This window comes from Tamandua tetradactyla, chromosome 9 (genome assembly GCF_023851605.1).
Source record: "Tamandua tetradactyla isolate mTamTet1 chromosome 9, mTamTet1.pri, whole genome shotgun sequence".
NCBI lineage: Eukaryota > Metazoa > Chordata > Mammalia > Pilosa > Myrmecophagidae > Tamandua > Tamandua tetradactyla.
This window is the reverse complement of record NC_135335.1, coordinates 48300790-48326532: the sequence shown is the minus strand read 5'-3', so window position 1 is coordinate 48326532 and position 25743 is coordinate 48300790. Positions and strand designations below refer to the sequence as shown.

At 36.8% G+C, this 25743-nt stretch overlaps 1 long non-coding RNA gene and 1 pseudogene across 8 annotated transcripts in view; one reads left to right on the top strand and one right to left on the bottom strand.

Moving 5' to 3' along the window:
• Nucleotides 1–25743, bottom strand: part of LOC143647101 (uncharacterized) — a 129963-nt gene that overhangs the window by 25681 nt on the left and 78539 nt on the right. For all 4 annotated transcript variants that reach the window (XR_013157857.1, XR_013157855.1, XR_013157856.1 and 1 more), the window contains one exon: nucleotides 8388–8430. This is a non-coding gene — a long non-coding RNA (uncharacterized LOC143647101). The remainder of the gene's footprint in view (nucleotides 1–8387; nucleotides 8431–25743) is intronic.
• LOC143647099 (golgin subfamily A member 2 pseudogene) overlaps nucleotides 22693–25743 on the top strand; it is a 51004-nt pseudogene continuing 47953 nt past the window's right edge. For 2 of the 4 annotated variants that reach the window (XR_013157851.1, XR_013157852.1), the window contains exon 1: nucleotides 22693–23090. The product of XR_013157851.1 is annotated as a golgin subfamily A member 2 pseudogene, transcript variant X1 (transcript). The remainder of the gene's footprint in view (nucleotides 23091–25743) is intronic. The other 2 variants (XR_013157853.1, XR_013157854.1) reach the window with 2 other exon arrangements.

Sequence of the window (25743 nt, the reverse complement as noted above, 5' to 3'; positions counted from 1 at the left end):
TCCTATCATACAACTACCAGAACTGACAAGGACATTAGAAGTGGCACTGATTTTACTAGTTGAGATCATAAAGAGATGTCAAAATGGAAGTAGGAAAAAAAGTCACGAAATTTTATTTTTTAAGAAACAAACTTGTTTGTATTCTAACCAGAAACACTCCCATAAGTTGCTATATTTGTGGCTAAATTATAATATTTTGGTTCACTCCCTGAAATCATTGGCTGTGTTCTTCCTCCTTTAACAAAAAGGTTAAGTGCTTGATATCCTTATCTTTCTTAGGAATTCTGAGTATTGGGACTACTCATCAGATGTCTGATTGGTTTCAAGGATTGGTCTATATAGAAAGGAAATTTGAGGGAGGGTGGGCAAGGAGAAAATTTTTAACAAAGAAGGTCGAGGTATGGATGGAAGGTCCAATCATATCCCAGGCATTGTGGAAGTGTAATTTGGTTGATGAAAGAATGTGTTCTGAGGCAAGAATGAGTTTAAAGTTGATGAGTTTATGCATAAAATCTCTGGATGGCCTCCAGGTGGACAAGGCAATGTGCAGGGTGATAATAAAAGCGGACATGTCCTCTAATCCAGCCCCAGCGTGTATTTTGTTTGTTTGTTAATTTTGCTTTCAAAATAGAGGATTTGCAGTCACTAGAATGGTGGTTCAGTTCAATGTACTCATGTTTGGTGAACTCCTAGGCCAGGCATTGCATATATAAATTTGAAAAGGATGCTGAACCTTGAGACACTATCTTTCTCAAGGTTGATAGATAGCATTGTAGACAGGTGGACAGATAATTTCAGTACAATATGAACAGGACAATGACAGAACAAGGTCAGTATTTTATAAAATGGAAGAGAAGGGAATTTTATTTTCTCTGCAAGTCAGGGAAGTAGCTGGAGGAAATATATTGGTTTTCTATTGTTGCTGTAACAAACCACAAACCTAGTGACTTGAACAATATCAGTTTATTATCTCACAGTTCTTGAATTTAAAAGCCTGACACAGATCTCACCACACTAAAATCAAAGTTCAGCAGGGTTACATTCTTTTCTGGATGATTTGCTATGATCCATTTCCTGACTTTTCTAGTTTCTAGCAGCTGCCCACATTTCTTGGCTCATGTGTGCCTTCCTCCAACTTCAAAGGTAGCAACACTGGGTTGAGTCCTCTTCCCATTATATCCCGCTAACCTACTCTTTTGCCTCCCCTTTCCACTTTTAAGGACCTGTGTGGATAGATTGGCTTCACCAAATAATCCTAGATCATCTTCCCTTCTCATCTGTAGTCATATTTGTCAAGTCTCCTTTGCCCTGTATGGCAACATATTCCCAGAGCGACTGTGATGTGGACATCTTTCAGGGCCATTATTCTGCCTGCCTCAGAAGACATTCACTGAGCTAAATTTCAAAGTATCAAAGAGCTAACAAGGCCAGTATTGGGGCAAAGGTGATCCAGATGAAGGGAACTGAAGGAGAGTGCCATCCTGGTGTGCACAGAGAACTGCAAATAGTTTGGTCCTGCTGTGGTATGGTGCTACGGGCAGGAACTTGGATATACATGGCTAGTAATCAGAGCTCATTGGACTAATGGTAACAATAACAGCAAGTAACATTTATTCAACACTTATTATACCCTAATTTTAGGTATTATGTTCTAGGATTTGTTCTGATCATTTTATATGTCTCAACTTCTTCAATCCGCTCAACAAGTTTCTAAGAAGGAAAGTATTCATATTCCTGTTATAAGAAAAGAAACAAGGACACAAGTAGTAAAATTATCAAGGTCAGGAAGCTATTAAAAAGAATGCACAGGATTTAATTTCAGGCAATTTGGTTTGAGAGTTTATACTCTTGACCACTTTATCAGTCAGGATTAGACCAGCAAAATGTATCAAGTAGGATATATAATAGATATATATATATATTTGGTATATATATATATATATATATATCAAATAATTGGCTCAGATGATCACAGGGGTTGGATAGGCAAGTCCAAAAGGTAGGGGATACCATTAGGAAAGTCAGGCTGGAACTCTGTGGCATTGGCTGGGACCACTGTACACAGGCAGAATTTCTGCTTTTCCAGAGTAACCTCAGCTCTTCTTTTATGGCATTCCAACTGATTAAGTCAATCCCACCCACATTATCTACAATATTTCCAGCTTATTGTGGATTTTAATCACATTTTAAATTACCTTTACAGCAATATCTAGATTAGTGCTAGTCTGAAGAACTATCACCTAGGTAATGTGACACATCAGAGGACCTTCATGACTGTTGTACTATACTTCCTATTCTGATCAATCAAATTTATATAAATATTTATATTGGAATATATATGTCAAAAGGAAAAGAGATAAGCACACTGTCTAAGCTAAGCACAATTTTGTTTCAAATAGATATAGAATATACTGTGCTTTCAAATCGCTTACAAACCAAGGAATGCTGAAAATTTGAAAATAGCATAAAATCCATTGCTAGTGAGGGAATTCGCTTTAATGCAACAGGCTTTTCCCCTATAGCAAAAAACAAAGAAAGAACTATCCATTGAACTAAATAAAAACTTAAACAGTCTTTGTCATAGGAAAACACACGATGAATTTTTCAGTATGAGATATTCTGTATAGTAGAATATATTCTCCGGAATATATACTATATAAAATAACATATACATGCAAAAGAAGATATACTGTAATATAGTATAGTGTATTTTCAGTACACCATATTATATTTTCAATATCCAATATTTGATATTCAGTGTAGTACAACAATAATTCATTATAAAGATCTAGAGACATACAGAAAGTGAACTTCAGGAATTTTTGGAATCAAAACCGTTCAAAGACTCTGGGTAGCAGAAGCCAATGAAAAATCTCTCAGGCATTCCCCTAGCATGCATATTGTGCCTTGATCCTGTCTGCCATCCCTAAGTCAACTTACTTCTTTAACAGCTCTGTTCCCTCTGGACTGACATCTTCAGTTCACATCTTTGTCTCATGACCAAATCACATCCAAACCACTGCATGTCTATTTGAGTATAATAGATTGTATAGACTGAGCAGCTTTAAACCAATATTGATTTAATAGCTCATTGCTCTCCAGGCCATAAGTCCAGTCAAAATGTGATTGGATTCTCTGCATAGGGTGTCGAAAACTAAAAATAAAGGTATCAGCAAGACTAATTTGTCCTACAGAAACTTAGGAAGAATCCACTTCGAGCTCATTTATATTACTGACAGAATTCAATTTATTTTGGCTGTAATACAGAGATCCCTGTTTCTTGGCTGTCATTGAAGGCTCTTTCTCAGCTTCCTTTCCATGTTCCCTTTCAATCTTCAAACCATAATCAATTTGAAATCCTTCTCCTGTGCTAAATTTCTCTTTTCAGGGAAAGCACAGTTCTTATTTTTTAAAACCTTCTTATCATATAATATAAAATATATACAAAGCAAAGAAAGAAAAAATCTAGTTTTCAAACCACTCTTCAACAAGTGGTTGCAGGACAGATCCCTGAGTTTGTCATGAGCTTTCATATATCCTTCTAGATTTTTCCTTTTAGCTGCGACAGAATATAGGAAGCTAGAAGGTATAAATCGTTTTTTATCATCACAATAGAATATTTTTTTCTTTTTTATAGGAAACAACATATATACAAGAAAGCAAAAAAAAAAAAAAAAAAAAGAATTCAAAGCACAGCTCCACAATTAGTTGTAGAACATATTTCAGAGTTTGGCATGGGTGGAAATTCCACAATTTAGGTTTCTACTTCTAGCTGCTATAAGATACTGGAGACTAAAAGAGATATAATTATATTCATTCACTGAATCCTATATTCTCTGAACAACTCCACCATCACCTTTGATCTTCATATCCCTCTCTTTAGGGTGTTGGGCCTATGGACAGTCTAACTTTTTCATGTGGAATGGTCTGTCAATAATATGGAGTAGGTAAAAAGAACAATGTGATATTCTGGAGAGGCTGGGTTCCCTAGGTTTCAGGGCTTATGTGGTCCAGGGACCCGTTTGGAGGTTGTACATCTCTGGAAAGTTACTCTAGTGGATGGAAACCTTGTGGAATCTCATATATTGCCCTAGCCGCTCTTTAGGACTGGCTGGAATGGTCCTGGTTGGGATTTCATAAGTTAGGACAGATAGTAATGTCTAACTAAAGCTGCATAAGAGCCACCTCCAGAGTAGCCTCTCAACTGTATTTGAATTCTCTCTGCCACTGATACTTTAGTAGTTACATTTCTTTTCCTCTTTTGTCAGGATGGAATTGTTGAACTCATAGTGCCAGGGCTGGAATCATTCTTGATAGTCATCTCCCATATCCCCAGGGAGACTTTCACCCCTGGATGTCATGTCCCATTAAGTGGGAGGGCAATGATTTCACTTTCATAGTTGTGCTTAAGAGAGAGGGCACATTTTAGCTCAAAAGAGGTCCTCACATAGTAATTCTTAGGCAGTTCCTTTTAAGGGAGCACTGATTAGATCAGGCCCTCCAAGAATGATCTTCCTTTCTTAAATCACCTAATTTGGAAACTTAATTACATCTTCGAAGCCCTCTCAAAGGAGCACATAGATTAGTGTTTTTTTTAAGTAATTGAAAGTAGGATGCATGCACACTGGGATGTAGAGAATCTTGGGGATCATCTTTTAATGTTACCTATGACTTTGCTCAACATTGTTAAAACTTCACATTTCAGAGATAGCTGTTGGACCTAGCCTGGGCCACAGGTTCACCTTTTGGCTAAGGGAAACTTGCATATCTTGCTTAACAGTCCCCACCATACTGACTGCAATGGAAGGAGTTATTTCCAAATAGAATATTGCTTGTTCTGACCCTATGAATGAAGTAAGAATGCCATAAGGAAAGAACCAATGTCTCTAAAAACCTCCTGAAGTTTTTGAGATGTAAGTGTTTGTGTAAGAGATTGAAAATTTTTCTTTTTCTATGGTAGAAATGAAAATAGGTTTCATTTGCAAAATACATTTCCAAAAGAAAGAGAAGGGCCCTTTCCCTAATACAGCATAGATAAGCATCTGAATTTTCTTTGCTATGTTGGAATATGAGATGACTGAACCACACAATAGAGGAAATTGCCCAACCAAAGCAAAGAGAAGCTATAGAGATTTAGTGTTTCTGTAGAGGAAGATAGGAAGATGTTTTTCACAGAGACGAATGCAGAGGAATTTGATGTCTCTGAAATCCATAGTTATAGCAAATAAAAGTCTAACTGCTAGCCAGATTAATATCAATCCTTATACTAATGTTCTCTTTACTTCAGTTATCACACAAGTTGTCTGGCTTTCAAGAAAAAAATTACAGTGCTTGCCAAAAGTCAAGAATCATCACACTCTGTAAAGACAAAGCAATAATTAGTACTAGATTAAGGTGAAATACAGGTATCAAAATTGGGGATGTAATTGTGACTCAGTGGCAGAATTCTTGTCTGCCATGCCAGAGGCCTGGGTTCAATTTCCAAAGCCTTCCCATGCCTAAGCAAATTCGTCAGGGGATTTAAAATGTATATGATTAATATGTTTAAGTGTCTAATGGAAAGAGTACATATCATGAAAGGAAAGATGGATAATACAAGCAGAGATTATCTAAAATGAAAAAAGAAGAAAAGCTAGAATGTAAAAACCCATTCTAAGAGCAATGAAGAACACATTCTATGGTTTCATCTGTAGACTTGAAATAAGTGGAGAAAGAATCAGTAAGCTTGAAAATAGGACATAAGGAAACCCCAATTTTAAATTCAAATTTTAAAAAATGAAAAACAACACAGAACTAATATACATGAACTGTAGGACTTCAAAGGATTAAACATGAACATAATAGAATGCTGAAAGAAGGAAAAAAAGAAAATGGAGAAGAAAAACATTGGCAGTGTTAATGACCAAGAACTTTTGAAACATAACTACGGCTACCATGACACACATTCAGGAACCTCAGGCAGCACCAAGCACCAAAAATACCCTCCCCCCCCCAAAAAAAAATATGCATATCATATTTAACAGCAGAAATACAAACACAAATGGAAATCTTGAGAGAACCCAGTGGGAAAAGAACATCTTACCTATAGAAGAACAAGGATAAGGATTATAGTAATGTCTCATCAAAACCCTTGTAAGCAAGAAAACAATGGAGTGAAATACTTAAAGTATCAAAAGAAAACAATAATGAACCACAACAACAAAAGGAAGCAAACACCATCCTAGAATACTCTATCCAGTGAAACTATCTTATGAAAGTAAAAGAGAAATAAAGACTTTTTCAGACTAAAATTGAGAGAATTCACCATTAACAGAATGCTATGGAAAAACTGGTAAAAGAAGTTTTCAGGCAGAAGAAAAAGCATAGTGATCAGAAATATTCAATCTAAATAAAGGAGGTAAGTCTCAAAGAAGGAATGAATGAAAATAAATTTTAAAAAATTATTTTTCTTCGTAATTGATCTTAATATAAGTGTTCATTTAAACAAATAGTTGTAGCAGTGCACTGAGTTACTATAACATTTTTATAAGTGAAATGAAGGGCAGTAATTTCACAGAAGACGGGAGGTAGGAAATGAGAGTATTCAGGGGTGTTACCTTAATACATTGTGTCAATCTCATTGTGTGAGATTGACATTGTGTCATTTGAAGGTGGGCATAGGTTAGTTAAAACTGTATACAGTAAACTCTAGAAATGCCCCTGATAATTTTTTAAAGTATAATTAACATGCCCAGAGAAGAAATTCAATGAAATCATATGAAATAAACTATTAAAACCAGAGAAGTCAGGAAAGGGGTGTTTGTGTGACTGGGGAACAAATAATCAATGTATTGAATAGAAAGCAGTCACAAACAGCCATTAACCCCACTATATCAATACTTATTTCAAATGTAAACGGTATAAATACACTAAATTAAAGCCAGAATGAATAAAAAATAACAGAAACAAGACCCAACTATATGTTATCTATAAGAATTCACTTTAAATATCAAGATACTGATAAGATAAAGGATGGGAAAAATATACTATGCTAACACCAGTTGTGCTGGGTTGAAAGGATGCATGTCCCCAGGAAAAGCCATGTTTTAATCTAAATCCCATTTCATAAATGTAGAATGATCCCTACTCGATACTGTATGTTTGAAACTGTAAAGAGTGGTTGTTAAACTGGATTAGGTGATGACATGTCTCAACCAATTTGGGTGGGTTTTGAGAAGTTTCTGGAGTCCTATAAAACAGGAAACATTTTGAAGAACGAAGGAGATTCAGAGAGAGCATAGAATGCTGCCACACCATGAAGCAGAGAATCCACAGCCAGTGACCTTTGGAGGTGAAGAAGGAAAATGCCTCCCAGGAAACTTCATAAAACAGGAAGCCAAGAGAAGAAGCTAGCAGATGATGCCGTGCTTGCCATGTGCCCTTCCAGATGAAAGAGGAACCCTGACTATGTTCACATGTGCCTTTCCAGATGAGAGAGAAACTCTGACTGTGTTTGCCATGTGTCGTCTCACTTGAGAAAGAAACCCTGAACTTCATCGGCCTTCTTGAAACAAGGTATCTTTCTCTGGATGCCTTAGATTGGACATTTCTATAGATTTGCTTTAATTGGGACATTTTCTTGGCTTCGAAACTGAAAACTACCAACTTATTAAATTCCCCTTTTTAAAAGCCATTCTGTTTCTGCTATATTGCATTTTGGCAGCTAGCAGATGAACACCAGTCTACAGAAAGATGGGGTATATAAATTAATTTCCTACAAAGCAATATTTAGAACAAAGAAGATTATCAATAATAAAATAGGACATTACATGGTAGCAAAGTGTGAATTTCTTTCAGATGACATATGAATCCTAAATTCCTATAAACCTAAAATCAATGTGCTAAAATACATAAGGCAAACTCTGATATACCTAAAAGGATAAAGGAACAAGTCCCCTATTATTTTTGAGATTTCAACATCCCTTCATTAGTAATTGGTGCAACAAGTAGGCAAATAGTAATAAGGTTATAAATGAACTGAACAGAACAATCAGTCAATTTGTTCTAATTGATCTTTACAGAATGTTCGATCCAATAACAGCAGAATACTCATTCTTCTCAGGATTCCATGGTACTTTTACCAAGACAGATCATCGTCTGGGCCATACAACATACATTAACACATTTAAAAGGATAGAAATCATGCACAGCTTGTACATAGACCGCCATGGATTGAGACTAGAAATCAATAATAAAATATCTGGAAATCCTCAAATATTTTTAAATTATTCAACATCTTTCTAAATAATTCATGAATCAAAAAAGTCTCAAGAAAAAGTTTAAAATATTCTGGGCTAAATAAAAATAAAATATAAGATGCAGAGGTGGTTCAGTGGTAGAATGCTCACCTTCCATGTGGAGAGACCTGGGTTCAATTTCTGTTCCATGCACCTAAAAATAAAAAAAATAAAATACAACTTAAAATGTATGAGTTGTAGTGAAAATGTAAGGGGAGATGTACAGCATTACATGCATATGTTAGAAAAGATGTATGATCTATATAAATAATCTAAGCTCCTACTTCAGGACACTAAAGAAAGAAGGAAAACTAAGCTAATATAAGCAGAAAACTACAAAGCACTGACAAAAAAAATCAAAGATCTAAATAAATGGAGAGGTATTCCATGTTCATGGATTGGAAGATTCATTATTGTTAAAAGAGCAATTGTTCACAAGTTAGATATAGAGTCAATGCAATCACCCACATAGCCACAGAAAGCTATTTTGTGGATGTTAAAACTGATTTTAAAATTTGTATGGACCATACACAGCCCCTAATATAACAAACATGAAACTGAAGAACAAAGTTGTAGGACTCACACTACCCCATTTTAAGGCTTACTAGAAACTACAGTAATCAATGCAATGTGGTATTGTTCAAAAAATAGAACTATATATCAGTGGAAAAGAATAGACAGTCCAGAAATAGACTCACAGTAATATGGTAAACAGATTTTTGATGAATGCACAAAGGCAGTTCAATAGAGAAAAGAAACATTTTCAACAATGTGTGCTATAATAACTGGGGATCCATATACAAAAAAAAGAATCTACACACCTACCTGATATGTTATACAACAATTAGTTCAAAATGGGACATTAACTTAAATTTAAAAGGCAAGAGTATTTTCATTACTGGTGCCTGTCCATGCAAAAGCAAAAACAAACAAAAGTATAAAATTTCAAATAGAATACAGGAGAAAGTTTGGGTGGGTGGTGAATATTTAGATACAATATACCATTCATGAAAGTAAAAGAGAGCAGTTGGACTTCATTAAAATGAAAAACTTTTACTCTGCAAAATACTGACAGGACTATATGCTGCTGAGGATGTGGAGCAAATGAATTCTTACTCATTGCAGGTGGGAGTTCAAAATGGTGCAGCCACTTTGGAAGACAGTTTATCAGTTTCTTACGAAGCTAAACATAGCCTGATCACATCAACCATTAATAGTACTCCTAGATATTTACCCAACTGATGGGGAGATTTATATTCACACAAAAATCTCCATATGAATGCTTAAAGCAGCTTTATTTGTGTTCACCAAAAACTGGAAGCCACCAAGACGACTCAAAAAATGTATGGATAAACACACTATGGTATCTTGATGCAATGAGATTCGTGTCCATGAAAAAACGAATGAGTTATCAAGTAACACAAAAATGTGGATGAATCTTAAATTCACATTAAGTAAAAGAAGCCATTCTGAAAATGTTTCACATCAAATGATTCCATTTGTATTATATCTGAAAAGGCAAAACTATAGAAATGGTAAACAGATTAGATTGCCAGGCATCTGCAGAAGGGAAAGTTTGAATATGTGAAGTACAGGTATTTGTTTTGCTATGGTTTATGGTAGTACACTCTGTATGGTGCTGTAATAGTGGATACATGACACTATGCATTTTTCAAGACTCATAGAACTTTGGAGTACAAAAAGTGAACCATACAATGAACAAGTGGAGGGGGAAATCAAGAAACGAATCCCATTTACAATTGCAACTAAAAGAATAAAATACCTAGGAATAAATTTAACTAAAGAGACAAAAAACCTATACAAAGAAAACTACAAAAAACTGTTAAAGGAAATCACAGAAGACCTAAATAGATGGAAGGGCATACCGTGTTCATGGATTGGAAGACTAAATATAGTTAAGATGTTAATCCTACCTAAATTGATTTACAGATTCAATGCAATACCAATCAAAATCCCAACAACTTATTTTTCAGAAATGGAAAAACCAATAAGCAAATTTATCTGGAAGGGCAGGGTGCCCCGAATTGCTAAAAAAACATCTTGAGGAAAAAAAACGAAGCTGGAGGTCTTGCACTGCCTGACTTTAAGGCATATTATGAAGCCACAGTGGTCAAAACAGCATGGTATTGGCATAAAGATAGATATATCGACCAATGGAATCGAATAGAGTGCTCAGATATAGACCCTCTCGTCTATGGACATTTGATCTTTGATAAGGCAGTCAAGCCAACTCACCTGGGACAGAACAGTCTCTTCAATAAATGATGCCTAGAGAACTGGATGTCCATATGCAAAAGAATGAAAGAAGACCCATATCTCACACCCTACACAAAAGTTAACTCAAAATGGATCAAAGATCTAAACATTAGGTCTAAGACCATAAAACAGAGGAAAATGTAGGGAGATATCTTATGAATCTTACAATTGGAGGCAGTTTTATGGACCTTAAACCTAAAGCAAGAGCACTGAAGAAGGAAATAAATAATCGGGAACTCCTCAAAATTAAACACTTTTGTACATCAAAGAACTTCATCAACAAAGTAGAAAGACAGCCTACACAATGGGAGACGATATTTGGAAACGACATATCAGATAAAGGTCTAGTATCCAGAATTTATAATGAGATTGTTCAACTCAACAACAAAAAGACAGCCAACCCAATTACAAAATGGGAAAAAGACTTGAATAGACACCTCTCAGAGGAGGAAATACAAATGGCCAAAAGGCACATGAAGAGATGCTCAATGTCCCTGGCCATTAGAGAAATGCAAATCAAAACCACAATGAGATATCATCTCACACCCACCAGAATGGCCATTATCAACAAAACAGAAAATGACAAGTGCTGGAGAGGATGCGGTGAAAGAGGCACACATCCACTGTTGGTGGGAATGTCAAATGGTGCAACCACTGTGGAAGGCAGTTTGGTGGTTCCTCAAAAAGCTGAATATAGAATTGCCATACGACCCAGCAATACCATTGCTGGGAATCTACTCAAAGGAATTAAGGGCAAAAACTCAAACGGACATTTGCACACCAATGTTTATAGCAGTGTTATTTACAATTGCAAAGAGATGGAAATAGCCAAAATGTCCATCAACAGACGAGTGGCTAAACAAACTGTGGTATATACATACGATGGAATATTATGCAGCTTTAAGGCAGGATAAACTTATGAAGCATGTAATAACATGGATGGACCTAGAGAACATTATGCTGAGTGAGTCTAGCCAAAAACTAAAAGACAAATACTGTATGGTCCCAATGATGTGAATCGACACTCGAGAATAAACTTGGAATATGTCATTGGTAACAGAGTTCAGCAGGAGTTAGAAACAGGGTAAGATAATGCGTAATTGGAGCTGATGGGATACAGACTGTGCAATAGGACTAGATACAAAAACTCAAAAATGGACAGCACAATAATACCTAATTGTAAAGTCATCATATTAAAACACTGAATGAAGCTGCATCCGAGCTATAGGTTTTTGTTTTGTTTTGTTTTGTTTTGTTCTTACTATTATTACTTTTATTTTTTTTCTCTATATTAACATTCTATATCTTTTTTGGTTATATTGCTAGTTCTTCTAAACCGATGCAAATGTACTAAGAAACGATGATCATGCATCTATGTGATGATGTTAAGAATTACTGATTGCATATGTAGAATGGTATGATTTCTAAAAAAAAAAAAAAATGGACAGCACAATGAAAAAAAAAAAAAGTGAACCATAATATGGGCAAATTGAAGCAATCATTTAGGAGGTTGGGGAAACGCCAGGATGGAATGGAAAAATGTGGGAGCCTGGTTTCTCACTGTTGGGTGAGGAAGTTGCCCAGAAGCAAGGGGAGAAAGCTAGAATGATCCACCATCAAATCAGTAGAAATTCATATTTAGCTTAATACAAATATGAATAAGCTAAAGATGGATACATAAGAAATGTTTATGGATGTGTGTGAAAACTCACTAGACACACGTATATTTCCTTGATATGTTTAGCTGATTAGGCCTGGAACCAACAGCACCCCAGAATGATAATAGCTGGCCCTGGGATCTAGGTTTCTAATGCTATTCTCCAAGAAAAATAATCAGGGCTTCTGGGAGAAATAGCTGATTCTAGAGCTGAGACAGGGAATACAAATGAAGAGCATATTGTGTCAAAAAGAAGTGATAAAGAAGTGAAAAAGAAGCCAATTAAGATCAACAACAGCCACAAAATCTGCAGCACAATGTTTGGATATGTCAAAGGGAAACAGATGACAACTGAATGAGATCCCAATAGCCAGAACTGGAACAATTTGATCAAGTAATTTATCAATTACTTTTGGATTATAATAGTTCAGTGAATAGTTCACTATTTAAAATACTTCAACTTAAAATAAACATCAAAAATGTTTAAAATGATTATGAAAGGGTTCAATGCTAACATAAATAAATGATTGAATACATAAATAAATGGGGAAAAACAGATAAGTCTGCCCAGAAGAATTCCAAGTCATTTATACAGATACTTCAACTTCAATGGAGGTGAGGCATAACTTTCTACATAACTGCAGCTTGTGAATAATGGATCCTCCCAAACAGAACATTATGGAAAGGAGTTAAAAGAGTAACTATTCAGTGGAGAAACCTAACAAAGACTACAGCTAAGTGATCAAGTTTCAGATCACAGTGACAAGTCATGTTGATAAAAAATGGACTCTAACTAGTAACAATGAATTGAGATTAGTACCTTTGCTGTGATAAATACTGACATAAGATGTTAACAAGAGAGGGAACTGGGAACTCTGTACTATCTTCTCAACTTCTGGAAATCTAAAAACTATTCTAAAATCTAAAAACTACTCTAAAAAAATCTACTAATAATCGGGAGTAGTACAGAAAGACTGTGCCAAAAGCTAAGTGAAGAGAGAAAAGTGCTTTAGAATTTTAATTTGAAAGACTGAAGCCCAATAATGGAGAGCCTAAGTGTACAGTGCTCCTTATTTACTAGGTGGAAGCCAGTCTGGGTTGTGAAGTTTGAATATTTCTTTTCACATGCACCTATCCTGGTCCCCCATACCTCTCCCACCTGCTACACACACACAGCTTAGATGGGTCTCACTGAGTTAACAGCTTTTTCCTGGTCAATCCTGAATGGGTGTGACTCCAAACAGTTTCTGCTCTTGATGTGGGCATTAAAAAGGAAATACACCTTCTGCTGCTTCACCAGGACAGACCTGGCTTCCAATCTTAGCTCTTGTACTGATTACCTTTTTCACCTTGGGCACATCAATTAATCCCTATGAGGCTCAGCACTGGCATTTTTGTCTAGTAAATGAAGCTAACATTAAAAGAGTGGTCATGAAATACCTGTAACAGAAATTACCCAGCCAAAATCAGTGCCACTCTCTGTTTCTAGCAGGTTCTCCAGAAGCAGCACTTGGAATGAGAATTTGTTTGTAAGTAATTTGTTTTAAAAAAGAGGCCCAAAACGAAATGGGTGTGGGCCACAGTGGCTCAGCAGGCAGAGTTCTTTCCTATCATGCCAGAGACCTGGGTTCAATTCTTGCTGCCTGCCCATGCAAAAAAAAAGGAAATGGGCCGAGGAGGATAGGGTGGGGAAAAAAACAAGTAAGGGTGATAGGCTGGGGAAGAAACCAGCAAGAGTAAAATTTTAGGCAAAGTCCCAGCCTCTACTTCATCCTACATGGAGTTCTAAAGCAAAACACTGGAAATTTTTCCAGGAAGGAGCCAGAGAGTAACTGTTTTAAAGTTTGTGTAATTACCCATTTCTGCATTTGTGTGAAAGCAGCCACAGAAAACATGTAGACAAATAAGTGTGGCTGTGTTCCAAATAAACTTTATTTACTGAAACTATCAGTGCATGGGATTTAGCTTATGGGCTGTATTTGCTCAACTTAGCTTTAGAGTATAAACTTCACTTCAGAGTGTATACCCCTCAAAGCCAGGACCTGGACTTTCACACCACATTGTGGTAGGGGCTTGGGTGGGTGTGGATGAGCACAGCAGACATACAGAAAGAAGCAATTCTGGCTTTTTGGACTTTTAGCCTGAGTAATTCCAGAAGCCTAGGTAAAGTTCTCTGATGGCGCAGGTGCAGACAAGCTCAAACAGAAGTTGCTGGGTGGGGCACAGGTAGGGTAAGAGGGTTCCCAGAGGTTATAGGCAGAGAACTGACAGGACAGTGCTTCTCTATTCCTCTCTGATACTTTGCTTTATTCCTTCCTTTCCACTAGTATCTATTTTCCAATTCTTCTTTCTCAATTGCCCTTAGCTTTTATAACTGAGATTTCCACTTAATTTGTTTTTCTCCAATTTCCATTCTGGTCCCTTTCTTAGACCCCATACCTTCTCTAGTTTAGGGGACCCATCTTAATGCCATCAGATCACTTAAAAATTACTAAGACCTGTTTCTAAATGCTAAAAGGGTATTAGGTATTTGCTACTCTCAAAAGAGCTTCCTAATGCCAGTTGTTTTCTTGCCTTTCTAAGGATCCATTGCATTTTTATTTTTCTCCTCTGATCTTTCATCTAAATTCTAACTGAAGTTTTCACAGGTTGTTTCTGAGGTTTCTGTAAGGTCCCAGAAAGAAAAGTTTAAGAGCAAAAGGAACTTAATGCAGAGCCCCCTTCAGCCCCTCTCTTTAGAATCCTTGGTACACTCAAGGATCCAGATATAAACCTGTTACAAGCCCCCATCCGATCAGGAAACAGCATACCACCTAGTGGGCACCCTCCCTTCCTGGTGTCACCGTCCCTTTAAAACACAGCTCCCAGAGCAAAAAATCAGAGACATTTACTTTTTTTACCTGCTGAGCAATTTCGTGCTCCTACCTGCTTTCTTCTTTTTTGCTCTCCCTATTTTATTCCTTCAATAAATGTGTTAATCTTTAACTCACTGTCTCATGTGGAATCCTTAGCAACCCTGGGCCTGACATTTGGTGCTGAAACCTGGGTTGGAGATTGGACTGAGGTTTGAGTTTCTGACCCCTTAGGGCTATGGAAACAGCCTCCCAGCCACTCCAGTCCCTGGACCATATTGTTGCTATGGATTCCACGTGATTGATGGCTTGAGTTCACAGGCCCAGACCATCTTAACATGATGCCAGCTCACATCCATGGCAGTTAAACATCTACATCTAGGGCAAGTGATGTCTTTCTGCCCAGGTCCTCCCCTTGAGTTTTGTGTCCCATGGAAAGCTGCTCTGCAGCATTAGGGCCTACTTTAACATGGTGCCCCAGACAGCTCCCTGAGCATTTTTATTGGCCTGAAAAATCTGAGCACTCAGTCAAAGCTCTAATACAGCTGGCGGAGCAGAGCAGGGCCTCTGCTGTCTAACATGAAACAGCTGTCTAGTAATTTGTTTCTAAAAGCAACTTCATTAAAAATGCTTATAAATGTTAAAGCTTATGTTATAAAATTTGCTATCTTTAAATCCTAAGGTGCTTTACTCCTTATATAGCCCAATAGCTCCCTGAAATTTTAAGTGTCTATATAACACCAAGAACTCAAAGTTAATTCTCCAGGTCTAAAAATGTCTCTCTGCTTTCATGCCAATGGAACAATCTCATTCTTTTCCCATGTATCTGGCCTCTCTTTCCCCTAGGGAGTTCAGAATTCACTTATGGTGTTTGGAATTCATTTCCTGAATTTATCATTCTTGGGCACAGATTGAAATGCCATTCAAACCTGGATAAAAAAACAACTCTAAATATGAGTCCATTTTACTCATGTGCCACATGTACTACCAGAGTTGCTGTTTCCATCACTATAATTCCTGGATAAAAATTTTGGAAATGATGTACATTTCCAGGTGACTCTAGGATGTCCATACATGGTGGAGAAGAGCTATGGTGGGGACAGGTGGCAGTACTTCTTAGCACTGGTTTAATTTTCTTCTCTCATTTACTTTGTTTTGCATTGTGGTGGTAGGCAGAATGGTACATCATTTCTTCAATTCTGTAGTGCTGCTTGGTGCTTGAAGACACCCTAAGCCTCCTACTAGTAATAAAGAACAAGAATGGATGCTTCAGCATAGGAAGGGTTGGCATCCTTGCTATTCACAGGCCTTGGCAGAACTGAAGCAATAAGGTGAAATACATAACAAAGATACAAATAAGTCTGTTGGCAGGAGGTTGGGACATCCAACATGATACTCTCTAATATTTGTTAAAGAGGAATCCAGGGACTTGTGGGCATAAAAGAATCCCAGACAGAGTTTGAAAAAAATCATTGAAAGCTAACTCCAAGGAAAACAAGCACTGGAAACATTTAGGGACAGTCTAGCAAAAACTGGATCTTCAAGAAGTATAAAGAGGATGACCTAAAGTTTAATGCTGTGAATTTGAAAAGAAACATATCCAAACAGTTCTGTGAATCTATGGCAGTGACCAGCATTGTGGAATAATTAGGACAATTTATTAGCTAAATGTACAAAGTAGGTGGCAAGAGATATGAGGGAATTGGCAGGGCTGTGATTGAACAATACTATGACACATGGGATGGATAGGGAGGAAAGGGAAACCAGTAAATTCCAATCCTTTCTATGCCAGAACCTTAACTCCAAGCCCAAACTTAATGTTTATTCTTCTGTTTCAACACTTTCATTTTTTTCTGAAATTCTTTGCTGTCCACAGATCTCATATATCTAAAATGCATGTCTCCACTAACACATGTGGAGTGAACATTAAAGGAATTTGTACAAATTAGTTTTATTAATGGAGGAAATACATAGTAAAATAGATTATACAGAGTCTCCACATACAATAAGTGAAGTATAAGAATATAATGGCATTGTGATGACAGGTAGATTGAATCATGTACCCTGAAAAAGGACATATTCTTAATCTTAAACAAAATCCCTGTGAGTGCAAACCCATTTGTGACTAGGACCCTTTGAAGATGTATTATCAAGTAAGAGATGGACCCAATAGGCTCTTTTAAAATACTATTTAGGTGAGGCCAAGCTGAATTAGAGTCGATCTTTAATCTTTATGACTGGAGGCTTTATAAAGAAAAGCCAGATTTCAGAGAAAGGCACAAGAGGATATCAAGGACATCACCATGATGGAGTCAGAGACACAAACAAGGAGACCCAAGGATTGTGGGACACCCACACACCACAATGCTGCAGACTTTACGGAGAAAGTGTGGCTGTGCTGATGCCTTGAGCCCTCAGAGGCTGTTTGTCATGCAGCCCTGGACAACGAAGACACTGAATTTTAAAACAGGAAGAGGTAGCAGAAAACTTCAAATTTTGTCATTCTAATTTCTACCGTGGCAGAGAAATAGTAGGTAATTTATAGTACGTGATTTCTTCCAAAGAAATGTTACTAGTCACTGTGGCAAGGGAAAATACATAAGTATCTACAGCCTGGCTTCTGCAGCACAATATTAGTGTGAGGTTTAGTTTTTCCTTTTATCCTTCCAGAAATATATGTATTTTTCCTCCCATATATATATGCATAGTTACATATACATATGCAAATATCTATGTATTTATATATGTAAAATCCTCATAATCTCAGTGCCATGTATATAGTTTCTCTGGCTCAACAATTTCAAACCATCTTTGTGTAAACACCTACAGGAAAGTAAGTTATGTTGGAGAAAGCAACTTTCTTATCTTCAGTAATGGGGAAGGGCAATTTTGAGTCTAAAAAAGTTGTCTGAATAGGTAATTAATTCATCTTTTTCATTAGAGAGAAGTCGTTAAATGCTGATAAAATTGCTCTAAATGAAAAAAAAAGTTTACAAAATGTTAACTTTGTATAAATGAGTCATCACAAATGTTTCCACTATACTATAGTATTGTGACCAAAGACCATAGTATTCCAGGGGAAAAAAATAGCCTTAAGAAATTTTTGTTTCCTTTGCTGGATTTTAGTAGCCGATCAAGTGAGAACTAATGAATAGAAATACTAATATATGCACCATAAAAATCAACCTTGGGAATTCAGTTGACACCAGGTTATCAAATCAAACTCTGTGTTCTGATAATTTCATGACCATTAACAAGAGTCCATAACTAGGCATATTATGAAGAACATGATTAATTGTCATATTTCAGAGTAAAAATTTATTTGTTAAGGGGGAAGAAGAAATTATTTCCTATTGACTGAATTCAGTATTAGCTTGCTATTTTCCCCCAATTTAGCAGATTACTACATTTTACAAAGCACAAAATAGGTCACCACTATTAATGAAAAGGTGAACTGACTCCAAGCCTTTCTTCATATAAGGTTCTGAAAGCAGAAAAACTTCACGACTTTAACCATTCTTGGCTAAATTAATTTCACAAATTTACATAGATTTTTGAATCTCATATATTACTCTTTTAAAATGCAGACAATAAAGTACCTACTTTATATAATTAATGAGATAATAAGATGAGATAAAACATTATGTACTGAGTGCTAAGCTTGGCACAAGAAAATCATCCAATAAATGTTAGTAATAACTTATAGCATTTACACAATTATTGTTGAAAGCTCTCATCAGTGTTGTTGTTCTGATTCGGGAACAACTGTAAATCTAAAGATAACAAGTCCCATTAAAACAACATATTGAATTCTAATTTGCTTGCAGTATTTTACTAATCATTTGATGCACAGGAATTCAATTGTTCTTATTAGCATTTTCCCATTCATAGTGCATAAAATTGGTTCATCCATCTGGAACAGTTTGATGATGTACCTTGCAAACTTTCATATTTTTACATGTTAATATTTTAATGAATACATTTAAAATATTGGACTAGATAACACAGACTAATTTAGAAGTAATAAGAGATTAGTTAAATTATAATGACATTTTAGAATTTGCCCATTTTGAAAGTAACACATTTGTGCCATTTAGTGATGATATAACACAGCTATTTCTGTCAGAAACTATGATTTTGTTTGGATACAACTTTTAAATGTACATAAGCAAATAGTCTATAAAGTCCAAAATATTAATATTAGTGGCATGCCTGATCCTTCAAAAGCCACCTCTGTGCCTACTTTTCCAGATTTACTGCTTTTTACTCAATAGATGTGACACATATTCCAATGCCCCCAAGCTACTTTTTGATCCCCAATCTTCAGTTTTTTTAAATGTTAGTCCTACTTTACAAGTCCATCACCTTCTCCTTTTCTCTTTTCCATGTCTGATTCTGTTATCCTTAAAGGTTGTCAAAAGAGAAATAGTCAAGTTTTCTCATTATGGCATTTTATTAAGGACAACAAAATTTTGTTGCTTCAAAGAAAGCCAGATCACTTGCAAGAACAGAAGCAGCTTCAGGATTCTAAGGGTGGCAAACAATTTTTATGAAAATTGCCCGATATAATATCGGCCTCATCTCTCAGGCCCTCCACCTAGCAACTTCTGACCTCACATCGCACCACTGTCTTCTCACTCTCCGATTGGCCCAACCTTCGTCCTCTCACTCTCTGCCTGGCAACACCATATTCCTCTGCCTGGCAACATCATATCCCTATGCCTGGCAACATCATATCCCTCTGCCTGGCAACATCATATTCAAGCCATTCCATTGGACCTTTCTGCTCTCAGCACACCCAATCCCTCACTGCCACCTTTAGCCTCCTCACCAATCACGCAGCGCGCCTCCCCTGCCCCCCCCCCCCATTTCTGCCTCACCACTATATAAGCTTCAGCACTTCCCCTAATATAGGTTAGTGTACGCGCTCTCACAGGTTCCCGCGACTCGTTCTTTGACTCGCGCGCCCTCCACACCGTCGAGCCCCCGGGACTGGGCCGCAGATCGCGACTGCTCCGAGCCCCCCCACTTTCGCTGAGAGCAGGACCCCAGGCGGGAGCCACAAACCGGCCCGGAACGGCTCTCGCAGAAAATAAAAAGAAGCCTGGCTGTTATTGATTGAATAAAGGTTTGTCTGTCTTATAGGGGCAGGTTTAGGTCAGATGTGAGTTATTTGTATTGGGTCAAATGTAATGAACTAGGCACCGGATTGGCTGAGTCAGCTGTCATGGTAGAGATTTCAAATTTAAAAGCTATCAAGAGGACACTCCTGAGGGAGTAGGGTAAAGCAGGTCTTTTGTTGTTGTTTGGTTGGTTGATTTTGTTTGTTTGTTTTGCTGTGAGGGGTCCACTGGGCTTTTTTCTATAATATTTTATAAAGATTCAATTAATTTTACATTTTCTAAGTGGATCCTTCCATGAACAGCACTTCTCCTCTAGACATCTGCATATTAACACAACATCTAGATTTTAATAAGTGAGACAATTTTCTGCTAGAGTTTTTGTTTTGCTTTGTTTTGTTCCCCTCATATTTGTAAATCTGCCCGTATCAGTATTCTAAAATCTCATTGATGGCAGGGACTATATTTCATTCATTCTAATACCTATCTCTGTGCTTGGCACAAAGTAAATACCTACTGGATAATCATTGCATGAATAAATGAATAAGCAAGGAGATAATTTAGTGTAGTATTTTTGGCTCTTCAAGTTGCATTTAGCAAGTCTCTAGAACAATATTTAACTCTTCAAATAAATTAGACATTGCTTTTAAAGAAAAGTTCCCTTTACAATTCTAATATTCATTAAATCTAAGGCTTTAATATGAGAATCTAGAGCTTAATATATTTTCATGAATTATGAAGATTTTTAAGTGAATACTAATAATAAGTGCAACTAATTATTTTATTACACAATCAACATTATATTTGCAGAACCCTTAAAGATACCATTCTAATCACATTCCTAACAAATCAAAAACAATTTTTATTCTAAAAGTTTCTTTCACTCTGCATGCATTTGTTGACACAATTTTACATGGTTGTAATCATGTTATAGATGCAATTTTACATTCTAATTTTTAGATTTTTTGCATGTCTTGACAACTGTTTATGGGTTACCTTTTTTAAAAGTCTGTATACTATTATTGTGAAAGGGTAAACCCATTTAGACATTTAGCTTGTGTTCACTTGTTATATTATAAGCAGAACTTCATTGAGTATTCTTTGACATTTAAATTTTCACTCTCTTGGTCTTTATCATTTAAAATTATCTTCCAGTGTGTTTTATGTGTTCTTATTAGGTAATCCAATGCCATCCCATCCTAAATGACTGACATGATCAGAAGTCAAAGATGCTTGTCTCCTACCTTTTCCCTTCCAAATAAGCTATTTTCACTAACATCAAGAGCAATCCAAATTATTCTATTTGATAAAAAATATATAAAGTGGAGAAATATGTCCAAATTTTAACTAGTAATCAAGGCTTTGTGTTTTTTAAAATAAGGTAACATTTTTCACTTAGTTTGCAAACATGTTTCCAATAATGACATCGATGACAATACTCTCTGCTCAGAAAATAAAGAAAAAATAGTGAATAAAAACATAAGTAACTTCAACAAAGAAAAGGAAGACATAAAAGTGAAACGAACATAAATTTTAGCACTGAAAAAGTCATTATTTGTAGTAAAAACTCAACTAGAAGGTTAAACAGAATAATGGAGATGATGGGGAGGGAAACCAGTGAACTTTAAACTGAGTCAATAGAAATTCTCCAATCTAGGAGAGAAAAAAAAATGTATTTTAACGAATGACCAGCACCTCCGGGAACTGTGGGACAATTTCTAAAGATATAAGATCTAGAAGTTTCATAAAAGAAGAGTTTAGAGAGAATGGGAAAGGCACAGTTTTTGAAGAAATAATGCCCAAAAACCAATCCAATTTAGGGACAGATGCAAATTTTCAAATTAACGAAACTTAGCAAACATGAACAGAATGAATTTGAACACAGCAAAGCCCATGGGTGCATGAGAGTCAAATTGTTGAAAACTAAAGATAAAGACAAAATATTGAAAATAGCCAAGAAAATTCCAGACATTTTACAAATTGGGAAACAATAATTTGAATGACTGGGGGTTTATCATTAGAAATCATGTAAATCAGAAGTGGGTTTAACTGTGTCTTTCAAGTTCAGTGAGCAAAGAAGACAAACCAACCAAAATCAAAAAGCCTGCCAACCCAGACTTTTAGATTCAGCAGAATATGAGGCATGAAGGTGAAATGAACATAGAGACTTAGAAAAAAAAAATAATAATTTGTTGTCCTCCTATAGATGAGCACCCCCAGTGATGACAGTGGGAATTTGTGTAGAATGTGAGCTGTCCCCTTGCCTTTACCATCTGAAGCCACTTGGAGACCCAAGGTGAGGGGAAGGACCCAGCAGAGGACAGCGGCCCCGCGGGCGGATGGCATGAGGAAGGACTGGGTAGCTTGGACAGAACCTAGAAACATCCCACAGTGCCGCAGGCGGGCATCGCGCATCCCGCGGGCAGAAGGAGGCGGCGAGCAGGAGCGCCAGGGCGTCGCCAAAGGCGCGCGGCTGCCGCGAGACCAAATGGGCGGCCCCGCGAGGGACGCCCAGCCACCAGATCAATGGCTTTGCACGTGAGGCACGCGAGGGAAGCCGGGCTCGCAGACAACGACCACTGGCAGGGACGGTTGATCCGCAGCCGGCGGAGAGACGGAGGCCAGAGGCGCCGGGCGCGGGATGCAGATTCACTAGGCTGGGCTGACCCGTCGGCCTCGGAGTGCAGCCCACTGGGGGGCTTTTTGTGCTAACCCAGTGAGTCCCCGCCCGCCAGGCACTTCTGTTGTGTACATGATTAGAGCCCCCATAAACTGAACTTCACACCCCTATACTGGGTCCCATCTGGTCCCAAACAGAAGGCCAGGGGGTTAAAAAAAATTCAGCCTGAAGGTTAATGATACCAGGGAAACTCAAATCTACATGAAGACATGAAGTTCATCAGAAATGGTAAATATAAGTGAATATAAAAGCCTATTTTTCTCCTAATTTCTTTTTAATACATATGGCTGCTTAAAGCAACTGTAGCACTGTCTTGTAGAGTTTATTACATATGTAGATGTAGCTCATATAACAAATATAACTAACAATGACCAGGGGGTTAAATGTACCTATCCAGTTGCAAGGTTTCTATATTTTACTAGTAGTAGCATATTGTTAACTCTTATTAGGCTGCAGACAGTTTAAGTTCAATCCCTAGATTAACCACTAGAAAATAATACAAAGAAATATGGATAAAAAATGGGAAAATTGAAATGAGAGTCTAAAAATATTTAAATAATCCAGAAAAAAAGCAGGAACTGATACAAAAACAAAGCAGACAAGCATAGAACAAATAATAAAAATGGTAGAGTTGAATCCAAGTATATCAATGCCTGTGTTAACTGTTAATGGACTGAAAAAGAATGATGGATCTCCACTAGAAAGCAGGGAACTTGAGGTAGGATTATGCCCTAAACAAACTGCAGTGTGAACTATTTTTGTGGGAAACATTGTCGACCAAAAACACCTCTTTGGCTGTGGTCAATGGTCGACCATAAACCTTAAAAAATCATTTCAGCTTGCATGAGGTGGGCAGTTAAGCTAATGGCACAGGTGACGTAGGAGGCTCAGTTTGAACCATTTAGCATCCCCATCTAGCTTGTTTGCAGGTGCAAGTGGTCTGAAGCAACTGCTTTTGGTGGAAGTTAAGGGGAGTGCACTTGTCCCAAGAGACTATACCTAGATTCTAGCTTCACAGTGAGATGGAAGCAAAAGCAAAGAACACTGAGAAGAGTATTCACTCTGTGCAACTGGAGTTAAAAAGCTTTCATTTGCTGTTGTACATATGTGGAGATTCATAATGTGGGGTGTGTGTGTTAGAGGGGACAAGACATTCAAGTTACACTATAATGCCACATAAGTTCTGGTTAGAAGGATTATTGATGCTCTTTGTATGCTCATATTCATAATACTTTGTTATAATTTAATTTAAAAATTGTACGCTATTTCTTTTTCTGTTGTCTTTTTATTTCTTTTTCTAAATCGATGCAAATGTACTAAGAAATGATGAATATCCAACTATGTGATGATATTAAGAATTACTGATTGTATATGTAGAATGGAATGATTTCTAAATGTTTTGTTTAATTTTTTTTAATTAATAAAAGAAGTTAAAAAAAGAAAAAGGGAAAAAAAATACACACTGCATTTGAGATGACTTCAGTAGATGGCTTGCATTTGTTTTCCCATCCAGATTTACTCACTCTACTTCTCAGTCTTGGGAGTGCTGATCAGTAGTAACTTAATTAACATGTCCTCTAGCTTCAAGGTAGAGTTGGCCATTGGGGAGCCAAACAGAGAATTGGTGGGGAGAAAAGGATGGAGAACTCTATATATTTTCTCCAGAGTGCCCCTTTGTAGTGTTGTCTCAGGCTGGTTGCTACATCTGCTGTCCTTTCCCCATGACTATTGTAAGAGCCCCTCTCCAGCTTTCTTTGAACTGGGGCTGGTTGCAACCACACTATTCCCAACCCTGGCAGGTGCTGCAATATATCTTGTGCTTTCCCTACCACTTCTTTATATCTTTGCAATTAGATGCTTTAAAAAATCCTACCTGAATGATCATAATTTAAGTATGTACCATCTGTTTTCTGCTGGAGCCACAAGTGGAACACAGAAAAATTGGATAAGGTCTCTGTACTCCATTTTCTACACTTAGTAACCACTATCCATGTTGTACTCATACAGTCCACAGACAGGATTATTGACCAAACACATCTCAACTTTTATCAGTCAAAAATATCTCCTGAATTTTTGTTTTCAGCAAACAAGGGCCTTATTATTATTTTTTCTTTTTTGATTAATAAATCTTCTGTATGTCTAGACTTCTGTGTTAACTTTAAAAATAAGATTCTTTAAGAATTTTCACTCTCATTAGCCAGCACAGTGTTTAGAACATCTTAGGAAAACCCAAAGTATTCACTGAGTGAGTGAATAAGTGAAGGAATAAGTAAATAAACTCAATTAGTTCTAAGTAGTTGTTTCTTGCTTTCAATGTTTACAGTATGTGTTTATTCCAACTTTTTGATCCACTGTTGATAGTGAATAAAGAAGCAAGAAATATTACATGAAATAATCCAAAGGCATTCATTGCCTCCTCTGTGGAAGTCCCCTAAAGCAATTAACCCTGCATGAAAAACTTTGGGGCCCATTAACTGAGAGTCAATTAAATTGGAGATCATTGAGTTACAAATTATCTGCTTGAGACTGAGACTGGGAAAAACTGAGTGGAAAGTAATTGAATCACATTGTTCTATTCTAACTGCCATGTTAGGCAAAACATCTGGGAAAGAAATTCCAAGAACAGAGGCTCTGGCATACATATCACAGAGAGAGGGGTGAGAAGTGATATGATTAACATGCTGTTTTAACCTATTCATTTGTTAACTGCATTAGTGATTTCCTAAATTTTTCATCACCCATGTGTTTTTGGATTAGACACTCTTTGCATTATTACTATCAGATTATTTGGTATTAAATTTGCTTAGTATGAATTTATAATTTACAAAAAGGAATCTACATTGAAATTATAGATAGGCTAAAATTTCCCTTTTTGGTGCTT